The sequence below is a fragment of the Pezoporus occidentalis genome, unplaced genomic scaffold, assembly GCF_034315485.1.
Source record: "Pezoporus occidentalis ecotype Australia unplaced genomic scaffold, CSIRO_AGI_Poc_V1 ctg4, whole genome shotgun sequence".
NCBI classification, from domain to species: Eukaryota; Metazoa; Chordata; class Aves; order Psittaciformes; family Psittacidae; genus Pezoporus; species Pezoporus occidentalis.
The window spans coordinates 9,758,020-9,778,459 of NW_026915724.1; the positions used below are offsets into that span (position 1 = coordinate 9,758,020).

General features: G+C 41.7%; 1 protein-coding gene and 1 long non-coding RNA gene across 2 annotated transcripts in view; one reads left to right on the forward strand and one right to left on the reverse strand.

The window, feature by feature from the left end:
• The window catches only part of ATP6V1H (ATPase H+ transporting V1 subunit H), a 286,032-nt gene that overhangs the window by 103,412 nt on the left and 162,180 nt on the right, over nt 1-20,440 (forward strand). The window lies entirely within an intron of this gene.
• Nucleotides 12,172-15,561, reverse strand: LOC134171302 (uncharacterized). The gene is made up of 2 exons (XR_009967581.1): nt 12,633-15,561; nt 12,172-12,477 (listed from the first exon to the last, which is right to left on the reverse strand). It is a non-coding gene; the product is annotated as an uncharacterized LOC134171302 (long non-coding RNA).

A 20,440-nucleotide genomic window follows, 5' to 3' on the forward strand; every position in this document is an offset into this window, starting at 1 on the left:
TAATGAATTAATAAATTACTCCAGTGACCACATTCCAAAGGGAGAAGTAATTTATGGCTATATCCCACTTAAATTTTCTTCAATTTCTCCTTTCTGCCTCTGTATGTTCACACTTGATTTTGATCCTCCAGCTGACATTGCTGTGACTAAAAATCATCTAGTGTTCCCTATCCATGTATGAGCCCCCTACATTAAAGAATTGTCTGTTTAATAAGAAAGTCTGTAAAGATCTTGTCTCCCCCTTTTTATTTAAAGTGTTTTGCTTTTATTCCTGTTTGAAAACCCAGAACACATTCTCACTGCAGACCTCTTAGGTTACATAGGGTTGGTTTGTAGATTTTGTGAGCTTATTCACCAGTAACTTGTGCAGGAGCTTGAAATGAGGAGCAGGTAAGGCAAGGGCTGGGTGCTTCACCCACAACACTATCTTTCTAATGGAAATGTAAAGCAATGCATCAGCAAGAAGGTTGAAGAAAACTTAAGATTTCTTAGATCAGGCTCTGATGCACTCATTTAGCACCAACCATAGACTTAATTCTGGGTGTTTCTCCAAATAATCTGAATCACTTTATCAGTGGTTCTGTGGGGGTGAGCAGCTCCGACACACACTCTCCTCTCTGCAGCCAAAAGAAGGGGAACCAAGGAATAGCCACGATATGCTTCTAATCACAGCAATTGCTGCCTGCTATCATTACAGCCATTATATGACTCAGTGCTGGCTCCAGGTTGCTCTATAGATAGCATCATAGAAGCATCAGTAGATGTTGCACTGAGGACACATTATGCCAGACTCCTCCTCTGTTGATAATGAAGATCTGGCCACAACTTTCAACATGATAGAGAAACCAGATAAATCCTGCTCTAAAATGGAAATCAAATACTCGTGATCACCTGAACATTTCTTCAGCCCCCCCTTCCTTCTCCTTTCTAAAGATGATTTTTTTCCATGAGTCTCCTTTACATAAGCATTTTACAGAGAGCTATACCTGCTTTTTGTGCTATAACCCTGTCATGCTTGCTGCTCCCCCCTTTCTTGTGCATGTATGTGTGCTTTTGTTACTTGTATTGTATAAGGTGCCTTGGGATATTCGCATCCTGTGCATTGTGTGGCATTGTGTTGAATAGGAGGTACAGAAATTAAAAGCAGGTCTCCTCCTACCCACATATGCCTTTTCTTTGCAGGTTTTCCTGGAAGTTTTGTGCGGGGAGGGAAGGGAAGAGGTAAAATATGACTTGGCTGAGACTGCCGGATGCTGAATCAGCTGCGATTGCCTCACGTTTTCCTTTCTGTTAAAATAAGGGGTACAGTGTTCAGAAATGCCCATCTGACTTCTCTAGAGGCCCTACCCAGCCCATCACGTCTCAGTAAGTTACTTTTTAGAAATGGTGCATATGCTTCTAAGTCCCATGGGCATTTTCAGGGAACATCTTTATAATGCCTTCGTCCTAGGTCCAGAGATTATGGGCTGTGGGGTTGCTGGCATAGCCACACTCATCAACCAAAACAAAACCCACTCCAAAACCCCCAAGACACACAACCTCTTAAGCATAATTTTGTTCTTCTGAACTGCTCTGGTTAAAGACACCTGAAGTGCTGGCTCCTTGTTGCTTGCACCTACACACACTGGCACAGATTGTGCTGGTGAGGCTGGTCAGTGATGGCGTGTGTGGTAATGCAGAACTCAATGAATAGAGGAGCACTTCAGGAGCAGCAGACAAGGAGTGTGGCATCAAAATCCTACAAGCTGAAGAGAAAGCCATTTTCAGAAGACTTACACATCCTGAGGTTGCAGGCATGTGAGATCAGGCACTGGTTAGAAGCTAATAGCAGTTCTCTGGAAGCATGTCATCCTCATTTTAGCAGGAGTTACTATTTTGCTTCTACAGCATCCCTGTCTTTAAGATAAAGGAGGAGTTTGATACCTTTTAGTTACAGAACACACAACCCTGTAGCATCCAACCACATACATGTTGCTCATCCTTTACAAGACTGCTTCTCTGTTGTGCACTGACTCATGCAGGTAAAGTTTCATCCAGTCTTGTGCGCTTACTAAGGTAGCTACTGTGACCGAATGCTTGACACCTCAGCAGCAGAGCAGAGAAAAATGGAGTATTAATGAGAGCTGGGACCTCCAAGGTGTACAAGAAATTGGTGTCTGACAAAAAAAGCCTATGCATTCAAAGATGAGAAAAGCAATTGCCAATTGCTGGTTTTCTTCTTCCTCCTTTGCAGAAATGTCTATATATTCACCTGATACCACTAGTTTTCAAGGTCTTGATAGCTGGTTTCATACACTCTCCTAAAGGTTATTAATTCTTCCTACTCTGTTCCCAGTTAGATGGAGTGCCTTATAATATAACTTCCTCATTAACATCAAGAGCTGTGATTATACAGTTGTGTTACCAAGGGCTTCAAAGACACAAAGCCTAAATATAATCTTACAGTACCTTGTTACAATACAAAGCACATCCTCTAATACATTTTTTTTTGTTTGCATAAAATGCAGCACAATAATGGTTCACTTGACCTTTGCCCCGCTGTATAGTTCATTTTAACATTGTTTGAGGAGCGCAGAGCTTGCTTTTTGCAGGGCACAGGTGCTCCTGCCCCACACTGTGGTTAAGACTCAACCCGGCGATGTGTTGTGCCTCTTCTCCCCCCCCCAGCAGCTGGGCTCAGGGGATTGCTTTTGTGGTCCACCAGGAATTTCCTGTGATAGAATATCAGAAACCTACTGGTGACTAGTAGGAGGTGACTTCACAGGGCAAAAGTTCTCTCCCTACAATAAACATTCTCAGCGCCGCTGTGGAGATTTCCTACGCAGACCTGACAGCCGCCAGCTACTTGTCATCTCCACAGAGAATGGCTCAGGGAAGGCATCGTCATGTTTTGCACGCATCGGTCACCTTAAAACCGAAGCTCTGCCTTGCTGCCATGTTATTAATGCCTCCTGAGGAAAGGGAGAACTCAAGCTACCTATGCCGATTCAAAACATCCCAACAATATTGATTGAAAAGACTTTTAATATACAAATGGATGTACAAATCCACAGTCAAAGACAAAATAACCTGGTGTCTATAGGTACCATGATACACATACAGTCCTGTGATATATACTATGTGTCATGGCATCTGTAAGTACCATGGTACACACAGTCCATATATAATGTGTATCTTAATATCTATACATGTCATAGTGCATATACAGTCCATATACACCATATATCCTGGTATCTGTAGGTATCATGGTACACCTACAGTTAGAAAACTAAGACAACAATTAGGAAACACTGTACTCCCTCTGTACACAGGTTTCCTTGGATGAAAACCACAGGGATATTCAGCCACCAGATCTCTTGCAGGGGACTGTCATTTGGAGGATCCAAGTTGTAAATCTGAGCTTGACACAAATCCCTTGGCTGAAACTACTAAAGGGACTGCTGGGGGCACTAGATTAGTTTGGCTCACTGTAATAACGTGCGACTGGGCAGACTGCAGTGGAGCTTACAGACTGAAATAGCTTTGGGGAAACAATACATTAATTTCCTGTGGAAAATACATCTATTAAAATGGAGATTAGTCTTGGTTGAGTCCAACATGGTAATAAAGCATGCTGCAAAGCTTGAAAGAAAACACAGCTCAGTGTTGGTTTGGAAGTAAAAAAGCGCTCAAAAGTGAAGTTATCCTCAGAATCAGGGCTGTGCCAGGGTCCTCCTTGGTGAAGGCAGTGAGAGAGAGCAAAGATTTCTAGAAGATATCTTTAAGGTCTCTCACCAACTCGTCCATATACTCCAGCGCTTACGCACACAGCCTGCATCTATGGCCTTCACCATGCACTTTCTGAGCAGGTTTCCTGTTCACTGGACAAAATTCAACCCAAAATAATACTGATTTATTTTGCTTCTGAAATCTCATCATCAGCTAGTGGCCATTTCCATGGGTAAGAATTCACCAAGGCTGGACAGAACAGATCAGTCTCACATCTCACCTTGCTCTGCAATTAATAGCACTGCATCAGGAAGAAGAAAGGAGAAAAAGGCAGTGATAAACCTGTAGGAATACTCAGCAACACTGGAAATGTTTGATGCTGCACTCCTTGATTGATGCTCCTGAAGGGCTTCTATATTACCCATCCCTGGAAGTGTTCAAGTCCCGGTTGGACGGGGCTTTGAGCAACCTCGTCTGGTGTAGGGTTTCCCTGCCCATGGCAGGGGTGTTGGAACTGGATGGTCTTTAAGGTCCCTTTCAACCCAAACCTTTCTATGATTCTGTGATTCATTGACATTTGCACAGAAAGCACTGACTAGCCTGGTCAGAGCAGCCTGTGTCTGTGCACATAGGTGTGAGGACCAGGAGGGCAGCACTTCAGCTCCCTTTAGCATAGCAGTGGGGAGGAGCAAAGCCCTGCTTTTAAGAGTTGCTTGTCCTTATATGCTCAGATAAACTTCTCTTCCTCCCCAGCCATGTACAACCTTTTAAGCAGCACAATTTCTATGAAAGCTCTGGCCATCCCCCTCTCGGAGGGCTTAATTCAAAGAAATAACATCCGCCGTACCCCACAGCCTGTTAATGATGACTGGGAGATGAAACCATGTTATCTGGCCTCAGTGCACTCACCAAACTTTTAGTGGCAAATAGATGTCCATGTTGAGGGAAGACTAAATCCATCTGTCAAATACTTCTCTTTTTTTGCTATCGGGGCTGATACTTTTAGTCTCAGTGACTGAATTTCCAGTCAATCACTATGTACTCAGGAGGAAGAAACCAGTTTGGTTAGCTTTTCTTCTGTTTCTCAGCAAGCAGAACACTGTATTCCATTTCTGTGGACCGTGACATCCCATGGCACATTTAAAAGCCTTATTCAAACTGCAAGACAGCCATATTTTACACTCAGCAGGAGGCTCTAGGAAGCAGTATGAGGCCAGGGTTATTCTGACTCTGGACAGTTTGTCAAACTGGGAGCTAGGAACAAAGCTTAGGACATTCTCTACCAGTTCATGTGATCCTGAAATAAATAAGTAGAAGATTGCCTCAGCAGGGATTTTCTTTATATTAGAAGAGACTCTGCACAGAGAAAGGTTTAAATTCAGAAGCAGATGAACCTGCCCTTGTGCTTTTTTTCTAAGTCTCCATCCTTTCTGTAGTATCCCAAAACCTGTGGAAACACTGAGGAGAGCTCTGAAATAAGCTGTGTTTCATTTTCGAGTTCACACTTGAAGGGAGCAATTGAAAAGTAAGATCTCAATTTATTTCATGGACCAGGTTCACTGCTATCTGCAAGCTCCTGTTCTAACCTGGCCCATAACTCACCTGCTGATCCATAGTTCTCAAAACCATAAAAAATTCATCGGGTGGTGGAAGAGCTTGAGAAGCCCTTTAGGAGTCTGCTTTGCATTTTATTCTGATGGATATCTTCAGAGAGAAGAAGACAGAAATCACAAGAATCCCTTCTGCCTTCTGAAACAATAAATTGCATTTATTGAACTCTACCACAAAATCTCACACATTGCTCATCACATAAAGGCAGAGTACACGACATTTCCCATGGCTACCCAGTTCTGGTATGCTGGTGAGGGGGGTTATACAATTCCACATGCCAGGAGCCCTTTCTCTTCTTGCCTTCCACAGAAGTTTAAGATAAATAGGAATGGAAAAGGCTCTGCAAGGTGGACGCTATCCTTGCTCTTTGACTGTAGCCATGCAAGGCCAGATTTAAGCTGGGCAAAGCCTGATCTTCTGAGTGTGCTATAAAATATGATTTTTCTCTAGCTGATATTGCTCATAACTGTGTTATATAAATTAGAGCTATCATCCATGAGAAATAGCATCACCCAACCTTAGTTATGCTCTTGATTTTCGCAATTAATAGGCACAAGGGTCAAAGGGGCTTCTTGGGCAATTTATTACAAAATGCTCTAAGATGGCTTCTTGTCTCCTGAAGCTCATTTCATAGGATGCAAGCAGCCAACAAACTCAGCAGTGATTTTTGCCTTTGCACATGACAGAAACTTTAAAGAGTCTGTTCTTTGTACCATGCAGGAGAGAAGACACACAGATACTGATTCCTTGCTTGTATTAGCAAAATCTAATAGCAAAATTTCCACTGAAAATCTAAGCTAAACTTAGGGGAAAAGTTTTCCTCAAGTCAATATGTAGAAAAGAGGGCTTGGCTTGGAGCTGGACTTATCACTCCATGGGTACATCATGGGAGAAAATAAATCCATTGACTTTGGCAAATAACTATTTCCATCAACAAGGAGCATAATAAACTATATGACCTTTTTGATCCCAGTGCGTACCACAGTCAGTGGGTGTAAGGAGAAAGACTGAGGCCAAAAAAATGTCTCTTGCCTTTCAACGTTCCTGAAGTTAGTACACTCAATCTGGCTTTGCTGTGGGGGGCAGATCTCTTCTGAGAGGTCTCTAACTTGTCGCAGATGTTACATTGCGTTGGGACATGGGGGGAAGATAACAGTGACTGTTGTTTTCTGATCTTATATAGGTTGCTTTTCTCCTTCACATTTGTATTGTTTCCTCAGAGCTGTAACCAGAGGAGTTGAGGACAACCCGTTCTGAAGCCCTTGCTGTGTTTTCTGGAAGAAAATGGAAAACTTCCCAGAGTCAGCAGTGTATTTCCCATCTAAAAAAGTATCTGACAGTAGTGGACTATAGGAAAGCAGCAGAGGTTATGGAACAACCAGGTAGCCAAATCCCAAACCACAAAACCTTGTCCTCTGCAGAGCTGAAAACAAGACAGCCCTTCTCTAACACACTTCTCTTGCAATACTGTGCTAAAAATTTCCCAGGCTTGTGGATGTGTCTGGAGATCCTACACCACTGTACATTCACAACTTTCCTGAATGTGAGGTGAGGATGAATTAGAGGACTCACTGATGGTAAAAGCAACTTAGTTTGCTTTCTGTCTTAGCTTAACACTGCCTATTTACAACCAGAAGGCAGAAATGTACTGCTCTCACTTTTTGTGATCCTTGAATTGGTCACTTTGCGCTTGGGTCATTGTGAATGGTTCATTACTTGATTTTAGGGTGAAAAAGAGAATATATGCCTTTTCCTCTTTCAGTAGGACACTGTGTCATGTCACAAACATGGACTGCACATCAAAATATTGGTTTCCCGTAACACTTCAGTTTGGTTATAGAAATTAACAAGAAAATGCTGTGTATCTGTACTGTATCTGATTTCCCAAGGCTACTTGTTCCAGTCTTTTACAGCTTGGTGCTGATTTCATGGAATCATAAAATCAGAATGATTTGGGTTGGAAGGGACCTTAAAGATCATCCAGTTCCAACCCCCTGCCATGGGCAGAGACACCTTCTGCTAGACCAGGTTGCTCAAAGCCCCATCCAACCTGGCATTGAACACTGCCAGGGATGGGGCATCCACAGCTTCTGTGAGCAACCTGCTCCTGTGCCTCACCACTGTCACCTCAGCTTTCCCACCTGGAAGACTAGATCTTAGAGTACCTTCAGTTCTTTAGTTTGTAAGCAGAGCACTAGAGGAGTAAGTTTACTCCTCCTAAACAGTAACTTCATAAGCAGCTCAGTGGGGCTGTTTGCAGAGTACAAACATTACATTACAGCATAATGTAATTCTAAACTTCTAAACCCCTTGAAAACTGGTCCAGATATATAATGATTAATGGATACTTTCCATCACTGTTCAAATCCAGTAAGAGAAGAGAAAGAAGAAGTGTCTTTACAAGAGACTTTACTTATTGCATTGTTAGCACTTCTTTTCCTGACAGTCTTAAAGGGTCTACCACCACTTTATTATTTTGGCATAACAGAAGAATTCATCTTACCATTTCTGAACTAGAGATATAGTCAAAGACTGCAGTTTTTAACACCAGGAAATGTAGAGATAACAGAGTAGCAGCTTTCCCATTTACTAACCATTATCTTTCAAAGCTCTCCTTTCCTTCCCCCCACAGCTGATGCCTCATTAATCTCCACGCGTGCCTGAAAGCGTTAAAAGCTTTCATGAGCAATTAATTACAGAAAGATGTCTGGGGGCATTTCCCATCGTTTTCAACAGCTCTGTCTGTTGTGGTGCAAGGCACGTTTTGAACTAGTCCTGCTTTGGAACACCCCCCCCCCCGAGACTTCTCCCAAACTGGAGACTTCTGATCTCAGTACCGGACCCACAGGGAGCCGATTCTCCCCGGGTGCCCTGGGTAACATCTCCCCCCAGCGGCCACTGCGCCGTTCTTCTTCCAAGTTTCTGTGCATTGGAGGGAAAGAAGCCTACACACATTCCCACACTCCGCTTCAGCGTTATATCTGATTTCTGGTAAGGCGGTGGAGGTGATGGGTGCACCTCCCGCTGTGTAACTGTTTGCATCCTCCTGCTGACAGCGATGGGTGCCGCCATACCCACAAAGCTCTGCACGTTACCACTGTGATGGCAAAACTCTTCCAGGTGGATTAAAGGCAAATTCAGTCCTGTGGGTTGAACCTTTGCATGCTGCTTTCTTCCAGCTTTGTACCCATCTCCACTTACATTCTCAAGTGTTTTCCACTTACCGCTCCTAAGCAAGAGAGATAGATTTTATTGACCAGTGTCAGAAAGAAACAAGCACTGATGGCACAAAACCCACAGATCTGAAAAACCTCATTAGTGCTTGTGGTTTAGCAGTAAGCATATTTTGGTGGATAAACCCCCTTGGGAGATGCCAGGAAGTACCAACCATCCTCTTTCTTGAGCAGTAAAACACACGGCCCTGTGTGTAGCTGAGTTACCTCCTTGTTTTCCACTGAGTCACACAGGCAGGTGCACTCTTGTAGCTCCAACTAGGGCAGAAAAGGGGCTGGTTCCTCTCCCAAAGAAAATGTGTAGCAAAGAAGGAAAGCGGTGCTTTTCTAGGCAGTTTGAAAATGGTCCACATCTGCAGAATAAGTTTATGCAAACCAGTATTCTTTATGTTTGCCTGAGTAATCAATAAAAGTCACCATCAAATCACACATGGAACAAACTAGGAAAAAGGGTGAATGTTCAAGTCACAAAGAGTTAAGAAATCATCTTGTTAATGAAAATCTTCTCCACAGCTGAGAGCAGCTCCCAACATTTTTTATTGTCTGTATTGTCTGTGCTTTATATTATCTGTTTGTGATGCTGATCAACAAAATCCGTCCCCCTCATTTAAGAGTGGCAAGTGAAAAAAAAATGCAGAGAGTAAGTGCAGACAGAACTAGAACAAAGCATCATTCAACTTACCGAGCTGAATTCATATTAAATACACTTGGAATAGTTTTGAAAGTTTTAGACCTGTTGATGTGAAAGCAGAAGTTATTCTAATTTTTCTAACTTTAGAGGGCTGTCAACTTTGTATAAATCACACCATAGCTGAAAGTGCTGGTTTTACAGCAGTATTAACACTGCTGCCACTGAAGAATATTTTTTGTGAAAACTTTTCAATTTTATTTTTCATGGAATCATGGAACGGTTTGGGTTGGAAGGGACCTTAAAAATTATCCAGTTCCAAACCCCTGCTGTGGGCAGGGACAACTTCCACTAGACCAGGTTTCTTTTGACAGGATATTTTGTGGATTTGATTTCGTTGCTTCCCAATCCAGTCAGTATGTTCATGTGCATCTTCCCAACACCACCAAGGGCAGGAGACGCATTCAGAGCAGCACCTCTGCTGAAGCCTGGCTTCTCTTGCTGGAGTCTGGAAGCTACATTGGCTGGTGTCTAATGAGAAGGATTCATATTTAAGCCCACTGATGGGGAGACATAGTCCTCCTCTCCCAGTCTGGCTGCTTGTCTTCACAGGGCTTGTGGGACCTTCTTCTCTTTGATACTTCCACTCCTCCATCAAGCAGAGCTGAAAGTTCAAATGGTTTCAAAAGAAATGGTGAGGGAGCCAAATGGATACACAGACAGGCAAGTGTGTGCTGTTATGCAACACTTCTTTCCTTTTAGACTAAAACACAGGAAAACTTGACCATAGCATTCCCTAAACCTGATTAAGGGAATCAACTCTGACTGTGAGGCTATGACAAGAAGTCATCATATTCTTGGAATGTCAGCTGGCATTAGCGTTAGCTACTGAAGCGTATTTCCTTTCCTCTCCTTTCCAGGTGGGTCTGCAACTGAGAGTTCTGCTCGGTACTGAAGCTGTGGCTATGCCAGCATCGCCAGCTCTTTGTCTGTGCCTCCCTAACGGTGACCAAGGGGCTGCTACTGCCAGCCTTCCACTATAGGCTTCCAGGTCAAAGTTTTACTTGAAAATGCTGTAAAGATTATACACAGGGATGGTGTATTTTCGGCTGCCAGGCTGCAGTTTGATGAAATCAAAGGTTTATGTGCACTTTACTTTTTACTGAAACAATAGCCAGGGAGTAGCTTGATGAGTGGATTTTGATTTTCATAGAATCATAAGATCATGCCTCATCCCTGGCAGTGTTCAAGGCCAGGCTGGATGGGGCTTTGAACAACCTGGTCTAGTGGAAGGTGTCACTGCCCACGGCAGGGGGCTGGAACTGGATAAGCTTTAAGATCCCTTCCAACTCAAACCAGTCTGTGATTCTGTGATTTTATATTCTCACTTTGTTCACTTTCTTTTAGTAAACATTTTCTGTTCATATTAATCATTTGAACCAATTGCTCAAACATACAAAAAGAATTTCAGTCATTCCTCAATGAACTCTGAAGTCCCATCATTATTTAAATGATACTGTACTGTATAGCTTAACGCATGAGCCTGTACTTTACCACGATGTCTTTCTTTGGACTAGTTGATAAGCTTTTATAAGAAAGTGGAATCAGGAATTTTCCAAAACTCTTGTTTCAAAAAGGAGTCAATAACACTATAGTCAGAAATTACCACAAACAGCTGCCACCTTCTGATAAAGAATATTAATGGATAGAGATACAAAGGTAGTTTTTCAGTGTAGAAACACGCATTTCCTGGTGCATTTCTGAAAAACAAAGCAAAATAAAACCAAAACACCCCAAAGAAACAAAAACTAAACAAAACCCCAACAAACAGCAATCTCAGCCGTGTAAAATCTTTCACTTAATTTTCATAGATTGGTATTTTTAGAACACAGCTGTGTAAAATTCAAGTGAATATGCAGTGGGGATATATCCTGAGTCACAAGAAAAACTAAGATCAAAGAGGTACATTTAGCTTTAGCTTTCATGTAACTTGGCTTTTGCTGTGACTGAAAGCACAAAATGCCTTTGTACCTCAGTTTGCAAGTGTATGATCAATTCAGTTGCTTTATGAATATAATACAGGTAAATTGGTAGAAAAACTTGTAATATAAAAAGGAAGTATAAATTTAAGCGATCCACCTCCTTGGATATTTGGAAGTACCACTAAACCTCTTGCAATTTTGGATACAATCCAAAGAAAAGATGCAAAGTTGCATACCTCATTTACTGGCTCCTACATAGTTCTGGTGAAGGCATGTGAGTCTGAAAGATCAGTTTCTTCTTTAGTATGATGATAGCTGGTTGTATAAGCAGGCAGAGCAAGACTAGTAATTGTCCTGGCTGAGTTTGCCATTAAGCAAATACAGGAAATACAATTATTCCTGCACTACCAGGTGGTAGCTGATAGTGGTGGTCTTGCAGGTGGACTCTGCCAGAGGAGAGAAAACTTCTCCAAACCGCTTTGCTAGACCAGAAGGCAGGTCACCTCTTCAGCTCCCAACCTAGCTGCAAAGACAGCAGGTCAACCCAATGATCCAGGGCAGGGGAGAAAGCACAGAGCCGCTCCGTGGCACTGGAGGGACCCTGCTGGAGTCATGGAACTCTCCCTGTGCCACCACCTCCAGGCTGAGACATTGCTGGAGGACTGTAGCCATCATGAAAGGGAAGTTTCCAGGAGAGTTTTGAGCACAGGGAGTTGCTCTGAGTGATTTCTTCTGCCTATATGTGCATGCGCTCTCACGTCTGGGCTGCTGGAGCTCTGTACCGCATGTTGGTTTGGAGCAGACACATGGACTGATCTCTACCTTAGGGCACCTGCTACTTGGGTGCTACTGCTACCACTGTAAGCAGAGCAGCACAGGACTCACAAAGACTATACAAGTTGCCTGAAGTGTTGAGTAAGTTTTCCAGAAGTGATGTACACTGGTCCATGGAGATAGAGCTGCAACAGATTCCCTGTAGGGAAGCCTTATTCGCTGTAGGCACAAGAAGTTTGGTACTGGAGAGCTTTATTTTTCCCCACAATGCCGCTTTGAACAAAGGCAGGAATTCTGCACTTGTGGTCTGAAATAATGAAAACAATTGATGTAGTCTGACCGATTAACAAAGCTCCCATTACCTAAAAAAAAAAAAAAAAAAAAAAGAAAAAGAAGGTGAATCATTATATACTGCATTCCTTATAAAAGCAAAGATCACATTCAAGCCTTCAGGGCTCCCAATATTTAGCCTTCAAACTGAAGAATTTGAAGTCTCTTTATTACTTAAACCTGGTCAAAGTCACATTTACCTGTTCTGTAACTCTTGTTTATAGTATAATCATAGTAGTATAATCATAGTATGCTTTGAGTTGGAATGGACCTTAGAGATCATCTAGTTCCAACCCCCTGCCATGGTTAGAGACACCTTCCACTAGACCAGGTTGCTCAAACCCCATCCAACCTGGCCTTGAACACAGCCACTTCATAAACGCTTATTAGCTTTTCAGTGCAAATAGAATTGTTTAGAAGTCAGGTTTTGTGAACTTCTAAAATAACTATTCAAACTGACTATGCAAATGAACAATCCTTTAACCTGCATTGTAAGCTACGTCTGGAGAGACACCAAGGATGGCTGCGAACACAAGTGAGAAAATGCAGCCTTCTCTTCAGGTAAATACTACCAGGCAACAGTACTGAGACACTTGCTGCACCGCACTGAAAGCTTTATGTGTGCATTTGGACGGTTTTGCTACCCTCATTCCCAGGCATCAGGAATGGGCCGGTGGGTCCGAACTGGTTTGCCCTTTGCAGCCCTGGGACAAACTGTGAAAAGCTGTAATGTTGGGAAAAAAAACAGGCCATGATAATGTAGACTAAGAGTTTTGTGTACACAACATCAGAGCACCTGAATCCCAGACTTATGGAAAGATGATGGCCATAGTGAAAGCCCATGTTGCTCAGAGACCAGAATATGCTGCCTTTGATGGAGATCTTTGCCTCGGGAATTTGTTATCCCTCTCTCCAGAGGCACATCCTATCACACACAATTAGCAGATGAAAAATCAGTGGATTTTAAAATACAGAACCTTTATCTTTTTCATTGGCTAATTAGAAACATGCCACAGATACAGACCCAGAGCTATATGTAAAATTGTGAGTCAGATAGAAAAGATTATCTGAAGGAGAAAAAGCCTGCCTTTTCCGTTCAACAACACGGGGCTTGTGCAAGTTCCTAGTTATTTCATTCAGGAAGAATCAAAGTTTCCTTTCAGCCACAGAAAAACATTGAGCTCTGACTCTTTGTGTAGCCAAACGCAGTGCTAGCAGCAAACAGCACGCTGAATCAACCAACTTCCAATATTTCAAGAAACATTTAAATAATAAAAGTCATTTAGAAGACAAAAAATTCCTCCAGTCCCAAGGACTGCTCCAAGATGGCTTCTTTAGGGCATCAGTACAGGTTTGCCTGTGAAACTGAGTAAGGTGAGGAACCACTGAAAATGTCTGCAGTCTACTTTGGGAGTCAATGATTATTCTTACAAGGACGAAAGACTGCTTTCACACGGGGGTGGCTGCTTCCCAAAATTTATATGGCTACCTGTTTTGCCAAAGGTCACATACAATTCTCAGAAATGTTATACCCTTGAAATGTCAATCTAGGCAACCAAAGAAAAATCAGAAACATTCTGGAAGTCTTTAAGGTAGGTTTTTCTCTTCCTTTTTAATATACAGTTTGCTAAGGCACAGCACTCAAAATCATTTCCAGCAGGATCTGCCATGATGATAGAATCATAGACTCAACAAGGTCAGAAAAAAACTTTAAGATGATCAAGGCCAACCTTTATCCCAGAACTGCCAAGTCCGCCACTAAACCATGTCACTAAGGGCCTCATCTACACAGGTTTTGAACACTTCCAGGGAAGGTGATTCCACGACTCCCCTGGGCAGCCTGGTCCAATGCCTGTTCTATCACCCTTTTGGTGAAGAAATTTTTCCTAATATCCAGTTTAAACCTCCCCTGGCATACCTTGAGGCCATTTCCTCTTGTCCTTGTTACTTGGAAGAAGAGACCAGCTACCTCCTGATGATGAAACAGGTGTCAGTGCCATTGTAAGATGTTACACCTGGTCAGCAGAAAATTCTCCAACTCAGAGAATATCCCATCATGCCTGATTTTGGATTCTTTAAGACTGGATGAGTAAGGAGAATCCAAACACCAAGGTCAGCCATGATTTTTTAAGGAAAACAAAAGGAGCATATTCTGAACTTTGATTGCTGTCTGCCATCTCACAGTTTGCTCAGAGCAGCTGCAATAAACAGCTCCCAGGAGACCAGATGCAAAACCTTCATGTTTTGAACAAGCTTTCAAGGTACCCTAACTTCATCTTTTGAAGCGTACATTAGAAACACTGGGAAAAAAAAAGGCCAAATGTGATGATTAAGTCAATTAACTGTTCATCTCGAAATTTAAGCCTTCCAGACTTAGAGAAGAGTGAATAGAGAACTAGAATTCAGGGAATTCCCACAGGAATAAATGCGTCTGGTCACTAGGTGTCAGCCTTGCCTGTGCAAGCACACAGGACCTTCTCCCAAATCCCCATGAGCAGATGCAACAGCTCTCAGCACTACAGATGATCATAGCAGTCCTGATATTTGGGAAAAGGAGCAGAGGAGGATATTGTTTGTGTGGGATGTTTATTTATGTACCTGGTACTCTAATATTTGTTACCATCAGGTTTGGAGGCTGGAAACAACATCATGTTTCTTTTTTCATTCATGCCGAGGAGAGGTGACTGGAGGTAAACTGCAGAGACAGCAGAGGCGTTATGCTTCTCAAACAATGAATAAATCAGCAGCGTATAAGCAATGAATCAGGAACTGCTTTGCAAGCCTCACAATATTTACCGTTTATCCTAAAGCACCAGTCCCTGGAATAATGCCATCACATGAAAATGCTGGCTCCCACTTCCTAAATTTGCTTGTTGCCTTGCTGGATACAGGAACAATGCTTGGAAACAAGATCCATGCAGGGCTGAAAACTCTAAGGACAACAAAGAAAACCTAAACTGTATTTTTTAAATCATTTCTCAAATACTTATAGTTCATAACAGTACAGTCAGCAAAAAAAAACGAGCAATTAAACATGCAGTGGAGCTTCAGTGGTGTTTGCAGAACACTTGTATGTTTCTGATTCTGGAATCTTTTCAGATGGAGGCTTTCATACCACTATTCTCATTTTCCCAAGTCTGCATCTTTTCCTTATCTAGGGCCAACTATAGTACTATGGCTGCATGGCAGTGTCTATAGGGGCCTGCTGTCACTGCAGTTTCCTAATACACTGCAAGCAAAGTCATCCAGCTCAGCTGAGAGCAACAGTTCGAGCTGGGAAAACATGCACTTTGCAAAAGATAAGATTTCCACAATAAATAAAGACAAAATTACAGCATCCCTGTGCTTTGATTCCCTCAGATACATAAAAATGAGGCAGAAGACCTCACCCAGGTAGAATTTTGCAACATGTTAATATCCTCACTAATTCATTTCATGATCATTGCACAGTGATTACCTTTGGTGATGAACGTGGAAGGGCTGGAGCCTTCCAACACCAACAACAACAACAAACCCCAACAACAAAGTCACAATTAGCCCAGACATTTCACAAGTCCTAGAACCCAGGGAGGCAGCAGTATCCCACCAGCCAAGTCCAACGTAAACCCAGTAGAATAATATTTTGGCTGGAACAGTCTCAAGCGTAGTACAGGGCCTGTACCCAGATTGCCTGCTGTGGAGATTGCCTGTGCACTAAAAACTAAACACATAGATGAGGTTTCAGGGATCCAGGAATCACAGGAAACAGAAAAATGGTGAGTCCAAACCTCTTTCATATAAACAACACAATTCATCACAGTAGATAAAGGTGAGGCCCTAAAACATACTGGATTGAGGGTTCCCAGGGAGCAGTGAGAGAATATGTGTTCAAATATCTCAGTCACCTTCTCCAACCATTCCAAGCACCACCTGCTGAAGCAAATACCTTGGGGGGAACACTACCTTCCTCTCTTGTTTTTACTTTTGCAGATCCAGGTGACTTTAATTTCCATGCTTTGCTTACGGAAGAAACACATACATCACTTAGCACAAATATCAGTAACATATTACATGAGAGCTAAAGAAGGTAGGGGGGCAGATTTTGAATGGCAATACCAATGCAGGGCTGGGAACTGAGAGTCATTCATCTCGAAAGAGTCAGTGGCTTCCAGGTGGGGATGCCAGCAATTTCTGTGTCCTGGGAAAGCTGCTGTCTCCAATGGTTGTAAAATAACACTGAGTATCTGACTGCCAGCATTTCACCTCTTGTGGCACCAAAGGTGTCTTCTGACTTGTTTTTCATTAAATCAGCATGCTTCCCTTCAAAGAGAAATACAACCTAAAAGACATAAAGCTTCAGAAGTGTTTGCAGACATAAGACATTAAGCTTCAGAAGTTCCCAATGACAAGCTGGGCAATCCACATTGGTGATAGGTGGATCCCTAAGGAGAATGTCCAACTATTAACTTCAAACATCTCAGGTCACTGAAAACACAGAGATTCAGCTGCAGATACATCAGTTCTGGGTATATACAAGTGTGCTATATGTTAAAACTGCTATCATGGCCAGTGGAGCTTGGAGTGCAATTCAGTTGCTCAGATGTCCACTTCAAGCTAAACACAGCAATTCTCCAGACTTCGCTCACTGTATCAGTCAGATTACTACTGACCATGAAATGAGCTTAAGCAATTGTCTACATGTGAGCAATGTAAATTTAGACTTGCATTAATTCTGAAATTAAGTCAATACCTCACTATCCTAAATTTATAGGGAACTTGGATTCCAACTTTTGAAGCTCTGAACCACAGTTACATTCAATTAAGTGAAAAAACCCAAACATCTCCCTTGTCAGATATTAAAAGTGAATTATGTTAAAACATTAACATCAAGAAATGTCGGACTTTCAGGTTAGCCTGCCCATGTTTAGAAAATAGAACCCAGACAGGACAACCCTATCAGGAGACAGAGTGAATCTTACAGAGGCTGGGTTTGCAAAACTCAAGGGCAGACCAATTTGGGCATTGATGCATTGAACGCAAAATTCCGTATTCATTCAGACTTGAATCTAGAGTGTGCAATTCTGAGCTCAGTCTACAGGCACCCTTCAGTGGGTGCTCCTTGACTCTGGGTAAACTCTGAATCCATTACTCAAGGGGCCTTCCAACCCCGGTCACCATGTGTCTTGGAAGCTACAAGGTTAACTAGTAAACAACACTGCTGTTGACATTTTTAACAACAAAAGCAACACCAGTCCAGGAAACTCAAGCCATGAAAAACCCCCTCGTATAAACAGATGCAGGAATGATCAACACTTTTCCTGCTCCAGAGGCACATAAAACAACCAGATTTTCAAACCCAGAGTGGGCCAGACAGGATGACACTGTGAGAATGATTGAGCCCTGTAGTTCCCACCACTACGGTGGGAGAAATGAGAAGAGACCTCGGGAAGATACAGATGCAACAGAAGGAATATTAGCCAAAGGACACAGAATAGATCTGAGGACAGTTTGCTTCCACTGAGAAACCAATGCTTACTTTAGACAATGCCATGTATTTCTGCTACAAAAGACCAAGAGGGGACACCTGGGCTAGGAGATGGAGCTTAAAAAGTTCATAATTTTCCTCTAATGGGTAAGAATTCTGTCACGCCTGGACTTGTAACTACACCTCTTCATAGACTGAACAATAACAATAACGTAAAGTATAGACTGTGGGTTCTGTCCTATTCCCAGCTGATCACAAAATTTTAAGAAATAAATCTGCATATGGAATATAAAACTGACCACTTTGGACAGACACAGCATCTTTCTGATTTTAGATATGTGTAAATATAACACTTAAATATTTAAAATGCAGAACTTGTGCAACAATTTCAAATTAGAGACAGATTTTTACAGAACCCAAGTGTTCAACAGTACAAAATTAGCTTTGCATTAGCATTCTGAATTTTAGCAATAAAATGCAAAATAATAAAATAGCAATGGGAAGCTATCTTCATAATTGATCACTTTTATATGACTTCCTGAGCACTACCATGAATTATGCTTGTATGTCAAAACAATGCTGGCATGCTGCCAGCGAAGATCTAGATCAAGGCCACAGATTTATTCCTTCATGGACATCAAAGAATGGCACCATCAACTCCAGTTGTTAAACATGAATGCTATAATATGAAGTATACCAAATTAAAAGGCAACATGTTTTTGTTATAAGTAAAAGGGAAAATGTATGCTTTAACTTGCTTCATTTTGAGTCTGCAGTCAGGTACCTGCAAGTATATTCTTGATCAGGTGCAGTTAGTAGAGTCTCTCCCATAGGAAATCTGTGATTTCTAATTATCACAGTATAACAAGGCACATACTCATTCAGAGGCCCTTATTTTGATATCAGTCTCACATATGTAATCAGTTTTATCAAGGAACCATTCAAAAGTACGATGTTGACAATAAAAACTGACGTGGCTTTCAGCATTTTATGGCACAAGTATCATTTATTCTCAGCTACTTGATAATGCTTTTCTGGTTACAGCAGATTGGGAGCTTCTCACTGCGCAATACATTGGTGCATATAAAACCCCCTATCAAAACAGGATATCCAAAGCAATCATTTATCTGGTGAACATGAAAACATGGTACATATTCCTAAGTAAAGAGAATGGCCTTAGATGCCAGTGCTGCCTTAGTCTTGCATCAGTGAGTCTGATCTTCACATAAACAACAGTCCATTGGGAGACTGTTTATTACGGATTTATTAGAAACCTTGTCAATAACTTATTCGTGCTTTTGATAATTCTGTGTTTGGTTGCCAGGAGCCTTGTGTTCCTGACGAGATAAAGTGAACAGGAAATCCTCTATAGCCTTGCCACTTTTTCACTAGTAAATAAAAATCAGAGCAACCATCATAAAACACTAGCTAGTGTAAACAGAAGAGGTTACAAGAAAAAAAAGACAGTGTTGCATATTTTAAATAAAGCAACATACAGCCCTTTTTGCCCTCTCCAATTATAAGATGATAAAAAAAATCACCTTTATAAAGCAGAATGACCGGATTTTGTGGAACGTGGCTGTTTTGGCTCCAAGGTATTTGTAGCGTTGTAGTATCAGAGCCAGGATACAGCTGCCTTGTGACTAAGATGTCGTTCACTGAATAAGTGCTATCCAATCCCTCAACGTCACCAGACATCTGTTTCCTGTTTTCATTCTTTCTTTCACTGTTATCATTTTATCCAAGTTACCCTTTCACCTGAAAACCATTATAAAAACAGAAACCAGTGCATGCATGCGTGTATCAAAGAAGTTGATTTAGAAAACAAAAAAATTGCAAAAGCAATTTGTTCATTTTAATACAAAGAGCAGGAGTGGAAATAAAGTTGCCACCCCCCCCTTCTTCTCCCCAAAATACACAATGATACATAAACACTTTTGTCTTCTGGTCTTCACTAATATGACTAACTTCCTTCTTCGCTTCCAGTTAAGTAGCTTTCCTGTTGAGTACCACCACCTCCACAAAATACAATTGTGAATTGATTCATAAAAACAGAAACATTATGGCACAAATAAGGGAAGGCAATAAATACTCTTCCCCCCCTCCTCCAACGCCTTCCCAAATGGAGGCAGTGTAGTATTGTAATAACAAACAGAGAAAAAAAAGTATTGCTTGTCATTTAAGGTTCCAAACCAACAATCATCAGGATGCAGAACAGGATACATCTAAAGTGAGAAAGTTATTTACCTCACATTCAAGTTAACACTAGCTATACTTTTCTTGGCACACAGTATTATTCTTAAGGTTCCAAAGAAGGGTTGTGCACCTTATAAAACATGACTCTTAACACCACTAAGACCAAATTCCTGCTATTCACAATCCAATTTTATGTTGGTGTTCTTTTGCTGTCTCACCTATACTTAAACCACAAGTCAGGAGAACTACTATTACTGATAGCATCTAAACACACATTAAGAATGAACAATAGAACCTGAAGAGTAACTAGTCAAAAGTTAGGGACTTTCCATTGTTAAGCTCTAAATTTCAGATTAGTTAATGAGCATGAGAATGGGAGACTTAATTTGTGTTTACAGATGCTGCTATTAATTGACAATGCAGTTTGTTGAGTGAAGCAAAAATCTGGGCTGGCTGACAAACACCAATTACAAAATTCCTCCTCCTCTTGTTATTCTCTGAGAGAAAAAGATTA